This window comes from Camelus dromedarius, chromosome 5 (genome assembly GCF_036321535.1).
Source record: "Camelus dromedarius isolate mCamDro1 chromosome 5, mCamDro1.pat, whole genome shotgun sequence".
Lineage (NCBI taxonomy): Eukaryota > Metazoa > Chordata > Mammalia > Artiodactyla > Camelidae > Camelus > Camelus dromedarius.
Genome location: NC_087440.1, coordinates 67,340,111 through 67,361,112, shown reverse-complemented (window position 1 = coordinate 67,361,112; position 21,002 = coordinate 67,340,111). Strand labels below are relative to the sequence as shown.

The 21,002-nt window shown below is 36.6% G+C and overlaps 1 protein-coding gene across 7 annotated transcripts in view; it reads right to left on the bottom strand.

Moving 5' to 3' along the window:
• SIPA1L1 (signal induced proliferation associated 1 like 1) overlaps nucleotides 1–21,002 on the bottom strand; it is a 338,644-nt gene that overhangs the window by 187,858 nt on the left and 129,784 nt on the right. For 6 of the 7 annotated variants that reach the window (XM_064486079.1, XM_064486081.1, XM_064486087.1 and 3 more), the window contains one exon: nucleotides 9,138–9,284. The exons of the other annotated variant lie outside the window; for it this stretch is intronic. The gene's annotated coding sequence lies outside the window, so the exon portion shown is untranslated. The remainder of the gene's footprint in view (nucleotides 1–9,137; nucleotides 9,285–21,002) is intronic. 7 annotated transcript variants of the gene reach the window in all.

The following is a 21,002-nucleotide window of genomic DNA, read 5'->3' as shown; positions in this document are numbered from 1 at the left end:
GACACCAAAACCAAAGGACACTACTAAAAATAATAATAATAACAAAATAAAATAAAAAATTACAGGCCAATATCCTTGATGAACATACATGCAAAAACTCTCAAGAACATACAAGCAAACTGAATTCAACAGTATTTCAGAAGGGTCACACACCATAATCAAGTGGTATTTATTCCAGGAGTGCAAAAATGGTTCAACATTCACAAATCAATTAGCATGATACACCACATTAACAAATCGAAAGATAAAAATCACATGATCATCTCAACAGATACAGAAACAGCTATTTTCATACAATTCAACACTGATTTATAATAAAAGCTCCCAACAAAGTATGTATAGAGGGAACATACCTCAATGTAACAAAGGCTGTGTATGACAAACTCATAGCTAACATCACATTCAGGAAGACAAGAATGCCCACTGAAACCACTTTTATTCAACATAGTATTGGAAGTTCTAGCTAGAGAGCTACAAGACAAGGAACAGAAATAAAAATCATCCAGATCAGAAAGGAAGAATGAAAACGGTCACTATTTGCATATGACATGACCCTATACATAGGAAACCCTGAAGACTTCCCCAAAACACTATCAGAACCAACAAATTAATTCAGTAAACTGAAAGCTACAAAGTTAATATACAGAAATCTCTTGCATTTCTGTACACTAATAGCAAACTAGCAGAAAGAGAAATTAAGAAACAATCCCATTTCTAATTGCGCCAAAAAGAATAAAATACCTAGGAATAAATTTAACCAAGGAAGTGAAAGACCTATACTCTGAAAACTGTAAGACATTGATTAAAGAAATTAAAGATGACGCAAATAAATGGAATGACATAACTCAGAATGAAAGAACTAGTACTGAAAAGTGTATTAGAATTAGTATTAGAAAAAAATGTCCATGCTACCCAAAGCAATACAGATTCAATGCAATTCCTATCAAAATATCAATAGCACTTTTCACAGAATTGGAATAAATAATCCAAAACTTTGTATGGAACCACAAAAGACCCCAAATAGCCAAAGCGATCTTGAGAACAAGGAACAAAGCTGGAGGTTTCATGATCCCTGATTTCAAACTGTACTCCAGAGCTACAGTAACCAAGAGTACGGTGCTGGCACAAAATCAGACCTATCGATCAGTGGAAAGAAAAGAGAGCCCAGAAATAAACCCACACACACGTGGTCAATAAATCTATGACCAAAAAAAGGCAAGACTACACAATGGGAGAAAAGACAGCCTTGCTTCAATAAATAATGCTGGGAAAACCAGACATAAAGAAGAATGAGTCTGGACCACTATATTATACGATATACGAAAATAAACTCAGAACGGATTAAAGAATTTAAATTTAAGGCCTGAAACCATAAAACTCCCAGAAGAAAGCATGCGCAGTAAGATTTGTAGCATCAATCTTAGCAATAAATTTTTTTTTTTTGGATCTGTCTCCTCAGGCAAGGTCAACATAAGCAAAAATTAACAAATGGACCATATCAAACCAAAAAGCTTTTGCATAGTAAATGAAATCAACAACAACTGAATGGGAGAAGATATTAGCCAATCACATATCTGATAATATCCAGGATATATAAAGAATTCATCCACCAACAAAAACAACAAAAAAACCCCCGAACAATCCGATTAAAAAAATGAGCAGAGGACCTGAACAAACATTTTTCCAAAGAAGACAGACAAATGGTCAACAGGCATATGAAGAGATGAAATCAAAATGAATTATCACCTCACACATGTCAGAATGGCTCTTATTGAAAAGACAACAAGTGTTGGCCAGAATGTGGAGAAAAACAAACCCTCATTCACTGTTGGTGGGAATGTAAACTGGTGCAGTTAACTATGGAGGACAGCATAGAGCTTCCTCAAAAAAATTTAACATAGAATTACCATATGATCAAGTAATTCCATGTCTGGGTATTTATTTACCTGAAGAAGACAAATATACTAATTTGAAAAGGTATTTGTACCTCTATGTTCATAGCAGCATTATTTACAATAACCATGATATGGAGGCAACCTAAGTGCCCATCAACAGATGAATGGATAAAGATGTGGTGTGTGTATACACACACACACACACACACACACACACACACACACACACACACACAAGAAAAAAATCTTGCCATTTGTGACAACATGGATGGACCTAGAAAGTATTATGCACAGTGAAAAAAGAGACAAATCCCATATGATGATTTCACTTATATGTGTCATCTGAAAAGTAAACAAATGAACAAACAGAACAAAACAGCAACAGATTCATAGATACAGAGAACAAACTGGTGGTTGCCAGAGAGGAGGGGACAAAAAAGGTGAAGGGGATTAAGAGGCACAAACTTTCAGTTATAAAGAAAAATATGTCACAGGATATAATGGATAGAAGAGGGAATGTGGTCAATAATACTGTAATAACTGGTGACAGGCGGTAACCAGCCTTATTGTGGTGATCATCTCACACTGAATATAAATGTGGGGTCACTATGTTGTACACTTGAAACAAATAATGTACCTGTATGTCAATTACACTTCAATTTAAGAAAAAGAAAGAACTCAAGATGCAAGTGCTCGATGTGCTTACTGCTACTGGGGGCTACAGGCACTGATAGTGACAGAGCTAAGGAATACAGTGGGCTCTCCATATGCATGGGTTCCACATCCTCAGATTCAACCAAACGTGGAGGAAAAATATGAAGGGGGGGGAAATTCCAGAACGTTCCAAAAGGCAAAATGTGAATTTGCCATGCACCGGCAACTAATTACATAGCATTTACATGTTATTTACAATGATTTAAGTAACATTTACATTGCATTAGGTCATTATAAGTATTTAGAGATGACAAAGTGTAAGGGAGGATGTGTATAGTTTATAAGCAAATACTGTGCCATTTTATATCAGGGACTTGAGCGTCCTTGGATTTTGTATCTGTGAGTGTCTTGGAACCAATCCCCACAGATACTGAGGGACAGCTGTATAATATGTATGTGCTTATACACATATACACGCACATTTACATCTACATTCTCAGGAGTTTTCAAAGAACTCAGCAAAGTGATTACATATAAATTTTACATGAAAAGTTAAAGGCCCAAGAAGACTCAAGATGCTCCGTGAGAAGACAGTACTGAGGGACTTGCCCTACCAACTATTGATTACACCACAGTGGTAATTATAAGTTAACGTGCAAAGGCTGAATTATCTGATAATGGTACCTGCACATATGTTTATCCATGTGGGGGAAAATCAAATCGAATCCCTATTCCACTTCCCATATAAAATTCATTTCCCATTCAACTGAAGACTTGTACATAAAAGGCAAGATTATAAAACTTTTAGTAGACAATAAAAGCAGATTTTACGGCCTCAGCATAGGTTAACAACATAAAAAAAGAAAAACCATAAAGAAAAATAAATTTGTTCTGTGTTAAAATAAAGAACTTCTGTTCGCTGAGAGACCATCAAGAAAATAAAATGATAAACCACAAACTAGAAAACATGTAAGAAGCAAAATGTAAATTTGGAAGGAAGTCTGGCAATCTAACAGAAAAAAATGGACAAAAACTAGGAAAGGAAATCCATAAGCTCCTTAAATATATGATATGATGCTTGGTTTCTTTAGTAATTAAGGGGCTACAAATAAAAAGCACCTTTCTATACCTACCAGCTTGACTAAATTTAAGAAGTCAAAATCAAGTGTGTGGCAAAGATGAGAAATGGAAAACATTCAGACTCTGGTGGGAGTCACACTGAAAGAGCCACTTTGAAAGGAGTCGCACACAGGCATATCCTACCAGCCAGCAACTCCATTCCTGAGTTGATGGTCACCAGGAGAATTGCCACCCAGAGACAAATACAATTATTCACAACCACAGAAAACTGCAAACAATCCCAATTCCCACAGTCGAATAATAAACAGGAAAATAAAATGTGGCTTTGTTAGCAGCAATAAACTGTGAACTCTGGTGCTAAATGCATCAGTGTAGGAAAATTCAAGGGAGCAATATCCCCAAATACTTCTTCAGAAAAAAAAAAAATAGCGATAAACTAAGTTTCTGAATATTAGATTACAAGCTCTCTGAAGGTTGGGTTCAGTATCCTTTAACAATCATTAAAAGCTTCCCATAGTTTTGTGCTCAGAATTGTTGAATGTTTCCAAGACACGGGCAATTAAGTACTCCAAGAGACAGCTGCAACATTTCCTACAGCTCTGAACACAATATTAAGCCCATGGCAAATACTAGATTAAACAAAATCAAACCATAGATCTCAGTTATTTAAAGAAGAGGGTACTTAAATTCCAAAAGTCTACTGAAAATACTTCACAAGGCACCACCTGCATTGTGGTTTTTCAAAATTTTTTGTTTAAAGATCCCCCCCCCCAAATATTACTTTGTTAGCTACTGAGACAGGTGAGATTGCTTCTAAGAATGTAAACCAATTAGACTATCACTTCACTTAAAATTATATATTTGAGATTTGCAAATGTTAGCCACTATATATAAAAATAGATTTAAAAAAAAAACCAAATGTCTTCTGTATAGCACAGGGAACTATATTCAATGTCTTGTAATAACTTTTAATGAAAAAATATGAAAACAAATGTATGTGTGTATATGCGTGACTGGGACATTGTGCTGTACACCAGAAGCTGACATATTGCAACTGAATATACTGCGATTAAAAATAATAATAATTTAAATATATATATATTAGAACAGTATAACTTTCTACAAAAAAAAAAAAAAAAACCTTTTCAAATCAGTACAACAGGATTAAAAACAAAATAAAATACTCATGAGCAAAACTGCTTAGAGTTGTACCTGTGATCCTCTGGTAAGTAATTAGCTCTGGTGACACCATTTGCTAAGCTGACCTGGCCAAGGCTAGAGTGCAGGGTACCCAGGAGCCTTACAACCACCTTCAAAGCAAAAGGTGCCTCACACCTTATAAGATTAACCAGTGTTAAGAATCTGGAAAAGTCATAAACTGAAATCTGGCATCAAGGATACAATCTATTTTCCTTGATTTTTAAATGTTATATAAGAGTGTTTGGAATTCAGAATATTGCAGTCCATATTTTATATAGGTGGATGTATGTATAAAATCTTTAAACCAGACAGTAAGTTACAAAGAGACACCAAGTGACAATTCTAGCTGACTCAGCTCTAATTCATTTTGTTCGCTAACACTGTTTTAAAAAGAGCAATTTTGTAGCCCATAGAAAAGATTTATTTTAAACTGAGGTGGCAATCTTTACTTATGTAAGAGGTAATTATACAAGTTAGCAGAAGAAATGAACTGCAATGGAATACACCAGAAACACGTTAGGGAGAAACATTCATTTTCATTCTCAAGGGTATGTACAAAGTGCATCGGTCTAACAGTCACCAAATTGATCAAGCCATAATTTGGCTACACAAATTCTCCACTCTTTCCTTCTGAGCACACTGGATAATCAAAAGACAGTGTTTGCGTCTCTCTCTTTAGTGGCAACTGTGCATTTGGCCTGAATTCTAAATAACCAGGTTCTTCATGAAATTTTTGAAATTCAGCCAATACACAGATCTTTTCACTAAAAATAAGCATGAAGGAAACAGGCTCAAATCGTGTCATATTTATAACTACTCAAAATGGAGGAGAAGAGCGTTCTCAGACAAGTTGGATAAACACGAACAGACCTCACCATCACCATACATGCTCCACTGGCACTAAAAACAGAACTGTTGTTAAGAAATTGAAGCATGAATATTCAATTGAGTGTTTCATGACATCAGCTTCTATGGCTTAAAATTTATTGATATAATGCTTAACCAATCCCAACGTGTCTTTCTACACTGGTTAAGCCTATCCTAGGTGTGATGGTTAGTTTTATATGTCAACTTGGCTAGGCTATAGTAGGCAGTTTTTTAATCAAACACTGATTTAGATGTTGCTGTGAAGGGCAATTGTAGATGGGATTAACAGCTACTATCAGTTGACTTTATTAAAGGAGATTAGCCTTGATAATGTGGGTGGGCCTCATCCAATCAGTTGAAGGTCTTAATTCCAAAGACCGAGGTTTCCTAAAGAAGAAGCAATTCTGCGTTAAAGACTTCATTAACTTCTGCCTGAGTTTCTGGCCTGCCAGCCTGCCCTACAGATTTCAGACTTGCTAGTCCCGACAATTACAGAAGTCAATTCTTTGAAATTAATCTCTTTATATGTAAGTATTATACGTGAGTAAGTGTGTGTTTGTGTGCATGTGTGTGTGCGTGTGTGTTTGTGTATTCCTCTTGGTTCTGTTTCTCTAGAGAACCTTAACTGATACATTAGGCAAAATGGGACTCTCACTGTGAGTTTTAAAGAATTTTAAATTTAAAATCATGCAAGGAAAGAAGTGCCTTAATTCAATTCAATTCACCTGGAGAACAAAGGCATCAGGAGCCTGCCCAAAGACAACTCCTAACGGCTGAGATGCCCCACGACTAACAACTAACTGAAACAGAAGCAGACAATGAGGAGTGCGCCACAGTGTCAATATGAAACAAAATGCTGTGGGAAGAGCATTAGTTCTAACCTGGGGTCTGGGGAAGAGGGAGGAAGGCTGGAAGAAAAAGGGGCAAAACACACAGAGAATGACACTAACGAGCAGAGCTGTCTAGGTAAGAACGTATTCGTCTAACCTTTTTAGGGCTTACGTCCCAGGTGGTTCACCTAGACTATCCTGATTGTTCGCAACAATATTAAGAGACAGATACAATTATTATCCATAATTCTCAGGAGGGATGGGGTTGCTAAAGACATCTACAAGATGCACAGCTACTAAGCGGTACTAGGTCCCAATTTTGAACCTATACCTTTATTTGAGTCCCTGAGCTATGTGCTTCCCTAATACTGTTTACTGGGCAGAAGAAAAACAGGGCAAAGATATTCTGAGCCAAAGAACCTTATGAGCAATGCAGACGTACAAAGCAAACGGCATATTATATTTGAGATTAAAGGGTAATGGTACAAGCAGAAATAGAAAAACAAAACTGTATAAAAAGAAAATATTTCTAGTCCCAAACTGCTAACCCATAAATTTACCTTTTTCCCCCCTTTTCCTATCTCAATAAAATTTAACAAGAATTATAAAATTACAAATAATTTCACAGAAGTACAGGAAATCCCAGTATAGATGACATCAGCAGACCAGGGTAGTGAGAAATTCTGAGAAATAGAAAGCATATGGGAACAGACTGAAGACAAAACTCAATAAGGCTGAGAGACCAAGAACCCCTTAGAAATAAGAGGATGGGCTTCCAATTAAATTTTCCTAGCAGAACCTGGGAAAAACTAAAAACCAGTGTCAGCAGATTCTGGGAGAAAAATCAGTGCCAGCCAAGCGTTGGATGGTGAGGCAGGTGATTGAAGAACGTGATACCTGCATCAGTCCCTTCTCTCCTATGGGAAGCTACTAGCCCCTAGAGTAAGACCACACTGACCCTTGGGACTAAAGAAACAGCCAGAGTGATCGTTGGGACTAGAGAAGCTGGACAACATCCCAGGTAACATAACATAGTTTACCTGCCCTTCGAAGGCAAGGAACCCACACATCTCCTGGGGAAATCCACCCTACCCCATATGGCTGGCCCACCCACCACGGTTACTGTAAATCAGAGCCTAAAGGTACTACCAGGTGGACCATCTCAACATCGCTGAATTCAAACTTTTGGTTCTATCATTTACGATACATAAATCCATGAGAGACAACTGAAGGGGTTTAGAGCATGCTACTCGAAAACATGCTGATCTCGCATACTGACTATTTTGAGCTAAAGGCACTTAAAAACAACAGGTGCAAGAAAGGCACTCTGACCTCCCCTTTTCCTCCTGAAAACAGGAGATAAAAACTCCCACGTGAAAGATGCCCTCCCTGAACCTGGAAGAAAAGAACATTTTGATCACCAGAGACAGGGTCGAGGCTGAGAAGAATCTGTACAAACTTTTTGAAAATAACCCTGTTATCTTCCTTTAGCCTCCTCTACATTTTAGTTATTTTTTTTCACAATCGCTACTCTTTGTTCAACCTGATTATATAAACATTTAAGCCTAACTGGTTCTTTGGGTTGTCATTTTCCTGTCAAAGTTCCCAGGTACCAAAAAAAAAAAAAGCATATGCTTTTCTCCTGTTAATCTGTCTTGTGTGAACTTAATTCTCAGGCACAGTCAGAGGCCTTAAGAAGGTAGAAGAAAAGCATTACCTCCCCTACACAATCGCCATTCTACGAAAGTCAGTTACACGGACAGGAGCATCAAATTCAAGAATGCCTAAGGAAAAAGAGTGAACATAAGAAAACAATAAACATGCTTTTAAAGTATAATAATTTTCCTCAAGAAATTCAAGGAAATATGATATCCACAAAAAAAAAAGAGAGAGAAAATGATTATTTTTGGTTAAAACAAGATTCTTGGGAAATAAAAGTACGAAGGGTGATCAACATCAGATCATGGAAGTCTTAGTTGGATTCTACACCCCAGATCCCACCCCCAGTGGACATACTACGCTCTGTCCATTATCCTCTCTCTTTGGCCCCTTCCTTTTTGCCTAGAAACATGTCCCAGTCTCCTTTAATTCATAAAAAGCTTTTCCTTTGACTCAAACACTCCTCCAAAATAAAGAAGTAATAAGGTAAGAAGGTGTCAATGATGATCTAGAATTTCCTGGCTTAAATAAGTGGGTGGTTGGTTCTCCCATTAGATGAACAATGAAGTAAGAGGGAAGGGTGGGAAATGGGGGAGAACTGGATGATGCTGGACAAAATTTAAAGTGTCTCTACAGAAAGAGATTATAAACTAAGAGCCTATACATTGAACTTGGTCCATGGGCATCTTTTCTTTGGCCCATGCCGTGTTTCACAAAAATTCAATCCATCCTTGAAAGTCCAGCGTATTGAACATGTAAAATCCTGATTTATAGCTTCTCTTGAGAACCTGGGAGATCTGGTAACTTTGGGCCAACATTCCCAAACAGCAACAATGGCCAGAGCCAAACAGCCAGCATGGGACGTGCACCCTCCCACCTCCCACCTCCCACCACCCACAACGGTCTTCCTGACCCTGAGCCTACATCAACGGCCACTGATCACTCCACTTACCCTGCTGTTTTTGTTAGTGTAGAAAAATATTGTTTTCTTCTCCAAAGGCCTGTTTTTGCTCATTTACATTGTTGGCGAGTCACTGAAGCCTGTGGATCTACTGTAGAAGAACAGAATCAGGAACCAAGTTGAAAACAGGGTCTCCGGCTGGTAAGAGAAGACAGGGACAGAGCTGTGGTTTAAGGTGGGTCTGAAGTAGGTTACAATGGAAGGGGGTGAGCTCACAAAAAAGAAGGTATAAAAGGAGATGGCAACTGTGGATGGGCCTTTAGGAAATACTTATAATTCAAGTCAGTAAAAGAAAGGTTAGTAAGTGGAGGGTAAGTTCAAAGAGTGACAGGTTTAAGTAAGAGTTCAAAATGAATTAAGCTGATGGTACACAGCTCACAGCAAAAATTAATTCAGTTGTGAGACCAGGGCTCTAGAAAGAGATGAGAGTGCATTGTAAAGTAATTTATCTAGCAACAAAAACAAGTCAAATCTAAACTCCCCATGAAACTGTACTACATGTCAATTAGTTAAGGCTAATATGGAAAGATGTGTCTTTTAATTACTATCAATATAAATTTTATACCAAGTTCTTAAAAGCCAGTTTTCATTCACCAGAATTGTCAATATGATATCTAAATTAAAGTTTATCTTTCATGTTAAAAAGCATTTTCAAATAAAGAACAGAGGCAGAAAAAAATATTAGGTACAATTTAACAACAAATTGTCAGAGAATAATTTGTGTATCATAATAACGAAACTGGTCAAAAGGAGTAAGTTACCAGGCTTTCCCTCCAAATTTCTATGTAATGAGGAGAGGAAAAAGGTCTATTTAACACTAAAAGATACACATAAATTTAAAGCAGCACATTGGCAAAAGCCATCAGACTGTGAATAAATAGGAATATCTCTGCAAATTTGGCTTAAAAAGAGGGTAATTTGGAAATCCTGAATCTAAGACAGGTTTCTCTGTAATAGCTTTCATATTGGATTACTACATAGATGAGTGGGATAAAGCAGAGGGGTAGAATTCATAAGGAAATAGAAACAATATAAAGTAGATGTGAAAATGCCCATCCTCACTAATAATCAAGAAATAATCATTAAAGCAAAAATGAAGTAGCCATCATTTTAGAACTATTAAATTAGCAAAGTAGTATTTTGTCCATTTACAGCTATTAAATTAACAAAATAATTTTCGTATGTTTGACACTAATAAGCCCGTATTCAAAATCCTTACGGCCCTGTAAATTGGGGTGTCACCTATAAAAGTAGGTAACGTTCAGCAAAATGCTCATAACCCTTGTAATTGATGGCTAAGTAACCAATGGCGCTCTTCGAAATGGGTCTGGATGAACATACACTCTACTACAATGTTTTTTAAACAAAACAGATAAAGAATCTGGAAACAAGTCAACTGTCCGACAACAGAAATTTTTTTTTAATGTTTCCATAGTCTTTTAACAATACAGAGCAGAGGAAATAGGAAGAAAGTCCAGCAGTGCGATTCTATAAACGTGGCAGAGAGACAAAAACTGTAGCCATAGTTCTAAGGAGGGAGGATATAGATGGGAAGAGCAGTAAAGATGAATTGTAACAAATGAACTTCAAAGAGGGAAACAGACTTAGAAAATTAGGAAGCTTCCAGAAGCCTCCGAGAGAACAGCTTCAACAAAATGGTAGAGACGTAAACCTTATGCAGAGAACTGTCATTAGTAACAGAGGTGAGGGAGTGTGTGACTCAGGCCATGCTGAGAAAGGAGAAACAGGTAGTAATTTCCTGGAGAAAAGAAAGGTGACAGCAGCCTGGGGAAGAACTAGGCTTGAGAACGATTTTTTAGGCTATAAACTAGAAGGAGAGTGAGTAACCAGTAAAGAGAATTGAAAATTCTGAAGAGAAGGAACACTGTGAAACAGCTCTGGAGGCCACAGCACAAGCACTCATATGGAGTGGAATGTGGTTTTTTATTCCGTCCTTGAAAAGCACCCTAATTTGTCTTAAGAAAAAATACTTCAATGAAAATTTTGGTATCTTCTTAAAGTAAGAGGCACCGCTTAGAACATGTCGCCAAGTGTATTTTAGCATAAATGCAAGCAGCATGATGCAAGTAAGTGATACACTGACTTCTAAAAAAGCTAGAGGTCCTAAGTTAAACTCCAAATAAAGTAACTGTGTTCGTGTGATGAGCGTTTTGCATCGATCTAAAATTCACATTTTCCTTCCATTTAACATCATAAAATAAAGATGTATCTTATAGTCAATGGCATCTTAGCATCGTGCCATAGTTCAAAAAGCTATGGTCTCTTCCTTAATGGAACACAGAATAATGATGCATCTCACAATTAAAGGCATCTTAACTTAAATGAAATGCAGTATCTGTCCTTACCAATTACTCCCTGGCATTATTACATACCTACAGTAGAAAAGAGGAGAGGGGGAGAGAAGCTTGGCATATGCAACTTTAAACTACTTTTTTAACTTTATAAAAATACAAAATTGTGAACAGTTCACCGGGCAGATTTCTGCTTCTATAATTAAATGATCCCCATGGTCCTGATTCAGTAAAGTTTATCCAAGCTCATAAAGGCAGAGCATAAATCACATATATACACATTCACGTTTCACAGCTCTCCAGGTAACTGATAGCCATTTTACACAGGAAAAGTGACATTTAAGGCAAAAGGACAACTGAAAGAGCACACTTCCACTTAAACTTAAACACAGTATGTTAGAACAAAATAATGTCCTACTGAACAAAAATCAGAGGCAAGAACATTTTACTAAACCTCTTAAATTTTTAACAGACATGCTAATTAAAGGGCCTAGCAATTAGGCATTTTAAAATACATATTCCCATCCCAACTTTTCTGCAAATCTAAAATTACTCTAAAATAAAGACTTTGCTAAAGTAAACAAGTATATATATATATGCATATCAACAATTTTAACTGGTCAGTTCACTGGTGTTTTAACCTTAACAAATACGTAAAGATAAAAGTTCTTGAAACATTTACAGCATCAAGCTTCTCTGGCAATTACTGTAATGGCAACAATGAGCCACTCCAAACTGGGATGCACTACAAATTTTTTTAACGTTTTAAAAGGAAACCAAACTTGCCAGCTAATAGATTAATTTTACCCTTGCCTATTCTATTAGAAATGTGTAAGATAATCAAATCAATGAAGTCAGCATCTTAAAATGTTTCTTCAGCATAATCAATTTACTCATAAAACATTTTAAAGTGATTCTGAATATCAACATGGGCTCTGTATCAAAGCCAAAATAGGTACCATGCCAGAAAATTCCTTCACGAACTTCTAGTTACACGAACTCTGTAACTTTCAAAGCATTTTCAAATAGCATGGTTCTTAGTATAAAATGAGCTATACTATCAAACGTAGCAACGCCAAATCCAATTTAAAAATATTATTTACACTGTTTGTGGCTACACACTGGCAAAATTCATCATGCTGATACCTACTAAGCACTTTTTTTCAGTGGAGGTCAGAGGTTACGATGGCTATGAAATTTCAAGAGCACCAACCAGGAAAGATGTTACATCATCATCATGCAAGAAATTGCAACTAATTTCGTCTGAAATAAGAGAAAAGGGGAATATGCAGTAGAATTCAAAACTTCTAGTATCTTATTCTTCTATAAAATGTGAAGGCAATCAACGTTTTCTGACTATTTAATATAAGCAATGCATTATGTTGGGAGAAATAAACAGTTCCTGCCTCAAGAAAATGACAGCATACAGGAGAGAGAAACAGAAAGACCTGTAACACGTGGCAGAGGACGGTAAGTATTAGAAGAGTTTTATGAGAACATAAGGACGAGAAAAACACACTGTTAACTAAGAGGTACATTAGACCGTAACCAGATTTCCATTACTGACAGTGAAAAATATTTTCGCTGGACCAACAGAGATGTTTCTAGACTAACAGGATCAGTAGTAATAAGACCTTAGTAGCACTTTTAGTTCTCTGTAAAATTTTTTAAACTCTGACAGGTTTTCATATCTAATAAACTCACTCTAGTTTATTCCTAACCTAATAACCAAGAAATTTTGTTTCTGACCCTTCAAACTATTCAGCTTTCACAAAGATCACAAAGACCCTTTACTACTATCCTTAACAGTAGTAAAACCAAAGCTGGCAAAGAAAAGCATCAGCCCTTGAAGGTAAAAGGATTTTTAAGAACTATTATGGCTCACTCTAAAGAATTCTAGTTCCTAGTTCCCATTTCAGGATGTAGTAGGTAGAAGAAAAGGAAAAGTTAGGTTCAATGGATTTTTAAAAGTAGACTGTCATAAAAATTGAAATATATATGGAAGTACGTAAATCCTACGTGTACATCTTTAAAGAGTTTTCACAAAGAAAAACCACCTATGTAAGTACCACTCAGCCAGGTACGATCATTACCAGCCTCTCAAAAGCCACCTTCAAAGAGGTCCTCAGTAACTTCAAAAGCCAGTAACCATTATGACTTCAAGCACCACAGAGATTGATTCTGCCTGTTTTTGAACAGGACATTTTATAGCACAAAGAGAAGTATGAGGTTGGAAAGCAATTTATTTTAATGAGGTCACAGAGCATGCTACCTTTCCCTCAACATTTGTGAACCTGCGTTGTAACAGGAAGCGTTAAGTACTGTTCCGTGAACATTCCACATCATATTTCTCCATTTACTACTGAGGAACACTTCAATTTTTTCTAGTTTGGCATGAGTTCAAATAACGCTGTTATGAGTATTTCTGGCCATGCTCTTCGGGCGCACAGGTGCGTGTGTTTCTGTTGGGTCTGTACATGCCTGGGAGTGAAACTGCTGGATCAAAGATGGTACAAATTTACACTCCCACCAGCAGTGTACAAGAGTTCCAGCTGCTCCACACCTAGAATTACCAGTCTTTTTCATTTGTCATCCTGTTGAGAATATAATAGTACATCATTATGTTTTTAATTTGCATTTTCCTTATAAGACATGATTTCGAGAGCCTTTCAAAAGGCTTATTGGCCAGTGGAGTATCTTCTTTTATGAACTGTGCATTCAAGTCTCAAGCCTTTGGCCAAGGGGGAGGGTAAGAGGGAACGGAGGGTCTGGCTTCTACTGATCGATAGTTTTTTACATAACGTGGATATGAGTGCTCTGTTGGACATGTACACAGTATATCGCAAAGATCTCCACTTCATTGTGTGGCTTGTCTTTTCACTCTCTTAACAATGTTTTTCAATAAAGAGAAATTATTAGTTTTTAATGTAGTTCAATTTGTCAGTTTCTTCCTTTATGATTGATTTCAATGGAATGCAAATACTACTCCCCAAATGTAAAAATAGGAACATTTAGACTACTTTCAATTAACATATTGGCCTGTTTGTTAATCATTTTAAATAAGCATATGCAAAGATTTTAATTTGTCACAAACTCAGTATAGATAACTATCCAATAAAAAAAATTTTTAGGATCATTTTTAGTGTGAAATGATTAGGAACCAGATCCCTGGTTTCTAGCAGGACACATCTCATATTAATGACATACATCCCAGTCAGTAACATTTTAAATTTCTACTCTTATTCAAATAATTTTGAGCAATGGTTCAGAAAGACAGATTTTATTTGAAAATCATGAAGAAATTTGGGGATCTAAGTAAAGGTGATTAAAAGAGCCCCCCAAATAAATTACATCCCCAAATAACTCATAATTAAAGTGAGGATGCTGATAATTTAGGACATTGACAACTTTTTTGTATTTTTGCCCAGAGAATCTCTATTAACACAGAAGGAATTACTATTTTCATATCTTGAAATGAGAACCAAAAATAACTGAGGAAAATAAAGCTGTTAGGTTGATAATTTAAGATATGATAACTGCATAACAAATTATCCTATTATGATATAATTGCATATTCTTTGGACAAGAACTTGCTTGACAGTATGAAGCATGCAAAGCAAGAAAGTACTTTAGAGACTTAAGTAAGAATCTGATCAAGCATATACAAGCAGACATTGTGCTTATATAAAGTACATGTATAGGAACAGTTTCTTTTTCTATTTTTATAATCTTTGTATTGAACCACCAAGCCACTAATCACCTTTTATTTATAATGAATGCACCAAAATGACATGATGAATATGGGAAAAGAATCAGCCCTGGAGCCCGTGACATAAACATCTCATTTATGCAACACTTACTCAAAGAATATACTTTTTCTTGTCAGTTTTTAGTTTAGCTTCGGTTGGTGTTCATAACAATTCATATAGGCCCTCTCCTCTGAAGAATTCGAAGAGCTTACCAGTATCCTTTCACAAGAAGTCTTTCAACAGAAATATGCCAGACTGCATCATCAAAAATTGATATAAGTCTTGTAAAAAAAAAAAAAAAAGTTGATTAACCACTCACCTTAGGTTAAACTGCACAAACCAAAAAATCATACTTCATCATCCTGTCCTGACATAAGCATCAATGTCTAGCTTATTGGGAAAGATCCATCTGCAACTTCTACTCACCCAATGGCCAATAAAAAGGAAAGAAGCAAAAGAGATAGTAGAGAAACTACACTGGGGGGGGTGGATTATAACGAATCCAGGGTTGCCCAGCAGTATCTACATGACTTCCGCATAAAAGGAGAATCGATATTGTGAGTTATATTGTTTATTCAGCCTATAAACAACACATGGAGCAAGTACCGAGTCACATTCACAAACCCCTCATCTCGGTTTCATGGCCCATTTGGAAAGCACTGGAACAGACATTGCAGAGTTTACGTCCTTTACTTAGAGAAGAGCTCCTGCAGCATTTACTGAGAGGCACTCCACTCGTCTCCTGCGAACGCAATTCTAACAGGCTTACTCAGGATCATTTTGTAAAAGCAGTAAACCAGAAAGGGGACGGGAGAGGGGCTGCCGCCAGAATCAGGCGCAGCAACAGCAGAGAATAAAGCCCCAAAGAGACGTTAGGTCGCGTAACATCGCTCAACGGTCCTCAAGAGCTTCCCAGAATTCCAAACCCATCTTGTAATTACAGTTCAGACGGTGACCTCCATTATCGAGAAAAGATCATCTTCAGTGTACCTAAAATAATTTTTCTCAGGAATCCTTCACATAGAAAATCGGAAGCTTCAACAGGACGTTTCACCAAGAGGATATAAAGATGGCAAATACAGAAAAAAATGTTTAAAATAATTCACCATTAGGGAAGTGCAAGTTAGAACCATGACAAGGTAGGTACTGCTACACACCTGTCAGGACAGCTAAAGTGAAAAACACTGGCAGCAAGTAGTGGCCAGGACAGGAGGCAAGGAGGACTCTCAACACTGCTGGGGGGAATGCAAAATGGTGCAGCCACTCTTGAAAGCAGTTTGGCATTTTCTTTGAAAGTCAGACAGAAACTTATCCTATGATCCAGAAATCACACGGCTGGGTCTCTACCCAAGAAAAATGAAAACTTACATTAACAGAAAAACCTGAAGACACATGTGTACAGCAGCTCTACTGATAATTATCCGAATTGGAAACAACCCAAGTGTCCTTCAGTGTATAAACGAACTGGTGGACCCACTCATCACTAAAAAGCAAGGAACTACTGATTCATGCAGTGACTCGGATGAATCTCAAAGGCATGCTAATCTTAGAAAGTTAACTACTGTACATGACATTCTAATTTATGAAGTTAAATGACATTTTCTTTATATGACATTCTAATTTATGAAGTTAAATGACATTCTCAAAAAAACCAAAACTCTAGGACTGGAGTACAGATCAGTGATTGCCAGAGGATTTGAGTGGGATGAGGTGAAGACAGAAGGGACAGCAAGAGAGCTGTGGGGTTATGAAACTGTTCTGAATCTGGATGGGGATGGAGGTTATGGGAATCTAACTATGCGTTAAAATTTCCAGCACTGTACACATACGCGTTTAAAAGTGTGTGATAATTTCAAGAGGGTCCTCCTTTTACTTTAACTCATTATCAAGTATATAAATAAAATGCTATGAAAAGTAGCAGATTTGAAGGAAGGATTAGTTGCAACATTCTCATATTGACATATGACTGATTTCGACAGCCTTCAAAAAAAAAGAAAAAACATATACCATAAGCAGTAATCATAAGAAAACTGGAGCAGCTGTACTATTATTAGGCAAAGTGGACTTTATGACAAAAGTATTACTGGAGAAAAAGAGGGACAGTTTATAATAATAAAAGGGTTAATGAACCAGGGAGACAGAATAGTTATAAATGCATATGCCATCTAACAACAGAGCCCCAAAACAAATGAAACAAAATGGACAGAACAGAAAGGAGAAACAGACCGTTCAATAATAATCAGAGACTTCAACACTCTAAATAAATGACAGAACAACTAGACAAAAAATCACAAAAGGTATAAATACTTGAACAGTACAATTCACCATACTGGCATTGACAGAATACTCTAACAACAGTAGAATACACATTCTTTTCAAGGCTCGAGATAGACCATTTGCAATGTCACAAAACATATCTCAATAAATTTTAAGACTGAAATAATACAAAATATGTTTGGGACTCCAAAGAATTAAATCACAACCAAAAGAAACTTAGGAAATCTCCAAATACTTGGAAATTAAACAATAATTTCTAAACAATCCCTCAGTTGAAGAAAAAAAACTCAAGCAAAACTAAGAAATATTTTGAACTGAACGAAAACAAGCACAAAAAAATGTGAACATTTATAAGATGTAGCTAAATCAGTTGTTAGGGAGAATTTCATAGCTTTAAACTTAAGCCCATGTTAGAAAATAAAATTTTCAATTCGTTTCCACTTTGAACTAGATAAAGAGCAAACAAAACCCAAAGCAAAAAAAAAAAAAAAAAAAAGGAAGGAAATTTAAGTTTAGAGCAAAAATCAATGAAACTGAAAACAGAGAAACAATAGAGAAGAAAGAACAATGAAACCGGAGTTGATTCTTTTAAAAGGTCAATAAAATTAACCAACTTTTATTTAAACTGACCAAGAAAAATTGAAAAAGACACCGATTACCAAAATCAGGAAGGAAAGAGGAGGCATCACTATCGATCCTATAGAAAAAGATTATAAGGGGATATTATGAAAAACTGTGTACCACCAAATTAGACAATCTAGATAAGACAGACAAATTCCTAGAAAGATAGAAATTATGAAAACTGATTCAAGAAGAAACAGAAAATCTGAACAGACCGGTAACAAGAAATTCAATTAGTAATTAACAATCTTCCCACAAAGAAAATTCCAGGCCCAGATGGCGTCACTGCTGAATTCCATCACGTATTTAAAGAACAATGCCAGTTCTTCACAAACTCTTCTAGAAGACAGAGAACACTTCCCAACTGATTCTATGAATTCAACACTACCCTGATACCAAAGCCAAAGACATCAAAAAAAAAAAAAAAAAAAAAAAAAAAAAAAAAAAAAAACCAGAAAACAACATATCAACATCCCTCGTGAATACATACACACACAAAATTCAATTAGTAAACCAAATCCAGCAACCCCTAAAAAAGATCAGATACTGTCACCAAATGGAATTCATCTCAGGAATGCAAGTTTGATAACATCTGAAAATCAATTAACATAATACAACATGTGAAAACTAATTCATTTAATACAATATATTAATATAGTAAAGGACAAAAAGCAACATGATCATATTAATATATACAACATCCACTCATGATTTTGAAAAAGAAAAAATTCAGCAAACTCAGAACAGAAGGGAATATCTTCAACCCTTGAAGGTATTTGTTCAAAACCTACAGCTAACACATCGCACTTAATGGTGTAAGACAGACAGCATTCATTCCTCCAACATCAGAAACAAGATAAGGATGTTCACTCTCACCATTTCTATTAAACATTCTCCTGGAGGTTCTAGCTAATCAAACAAGGCAAAAAAACAACCAAACAAAAAATTAAAGGTATCCAAATGAGAAAGGAAGACTTGAAACTAATAGCTTTCCAAGCCTCAATTTTCTAGATTTTCAATACCCACACACACATAGTACCCAACCGGACAACTCACATTTAAAACCAAGAACCAATGTGCTCTTTGTGCGGTAAGTATTAAACCTTGGAGTTTTCCTTAGCGTGGTTTGTCTAAATTATCAGTAATCAGGAGTACGAAAGTTCTTCAATGGAATTAACAAACACAAACAAGACACTAAATATGTCCATTTAAAGATTAACAAAAGAAAATAACTTGCTGAACTAAAATTTATTCATCTTAAAATACCTGACACATTTTCCAAGTGTTGATACATTTTAATTTTATCTTAATCCTTGAAGGAATTAAATTATATAGGCTTTATAATATCTTCTTTTTTTTAATAAAACATCAAGTTGATCCTTTAGACAGTTGGAAAAGCATGATTATCCTGAAATATAAAACTCCTGGACTAATAAAACCAACGCCATGTTCCTATATTCTGGCGTGCCTGACCTCCCCTGAAGCTTTTAGCAATCCACACTTGCTCCTTACTGCCAAAGTCCTTTTTGCAGCCGTGCCATCAGGCTGCTAACACAAAAAACGAAGCTAATATACCATTTCTTTGTATTTTCAGCCCTGGAAGTAGCCAGTAATTCCCCAAGTATCCAAACAAAGGGCTTGCTGTCAAGGACAGGAATCTGCATGGACCTGGCTGCGACGGCCCGTCTCCAAATGGACGGGTTTAAATACTGTCTGACCGCCCGGTGGCAGAGGTGAGGTGCTGACAGACCTGGATGAGCAGAAAACAGAAGTGCATTTTTCTCAGGCCATCAATCCAATCGGTCAGCTCAGAAATATTTATTGAGCACTTTCTCTGCATCGAGCTCTGCTCAAGGTTACAGGCATATGGCAGGGAATAAGACCAAACCGCAGGACCTCAAGGAGAGCCCACGCTCTCCTCGGAAAGAGTGCTAAAGGTCATCCAAATGCAAAAACTAAAAATTCCAGCTCTAGTTTGTGGGAAAAAAATAAAAGCAGTCCACCCCTTCACGTCCCAGGATAGTATCAGTAAGAAATGGCCTAACTTCACTATCTCCTTGTCTCCACTCTCACCACCTTCTAATACGCTCTCAACACAGCGACCAGGTGGCCTTTGCAAAAACACTATACATCCTTATCTGAAGCGATTCGATGGCTTCTCATTACACTGGGGCACAAAAGTAAAAGTCCTTGACATGGTCTGAAAGCCAATCTTTCCAGTGTTGAAGGCACCATGTCCCCAGTGACGATGCTCCAGCCACACCAGTCTGTAAGGCTGACAAACACACTCAGCTTTCCTGTCAGGAGTGGGGGGTCTGTCTGAGATATTTTCCTGCGTCCCAAGTCCCAGTGTGGAGAGTCTCCACTCATCTTTCTCAGGAGGGCTTCTCTCATTACCCCTGCCTCATCCCCTCCCACCTTCACCCCATACACACCCTGAACTAAATGAAGATTATCAGGAACCTTTTCATATTTTCAAATAGTTTGATTTCTTTTTTCCACATTTTCCCCCCAATAATTTGCTTTCATGTATAATTTGCTGAAAATGTAGCCCTCAAACCCCACCTCCTGCTTCTCAAGTGTGTGTGTGTGTGTTTAAATGAAACACCAGGTTGCTCCTCTACACTAATGGAAACACATGAGTATACTGATTCCAGAGCACTCACTAGTTTATATATATATATATATATATCTATATATATATATATCTATATATATATATATCTATATATATATATATATCTATATATATATATATATATATCTACTTGTGTGACCAGAGTATTTGTTCATGTCTCTTCCACTAAGCCCTAAGTGCCATGAAGACAACTATGGTGTCAGTTTAGGGGAAATACAGTGTCCCTGAAGGCTGGTAGGATGATGCCTGACACAAAGAA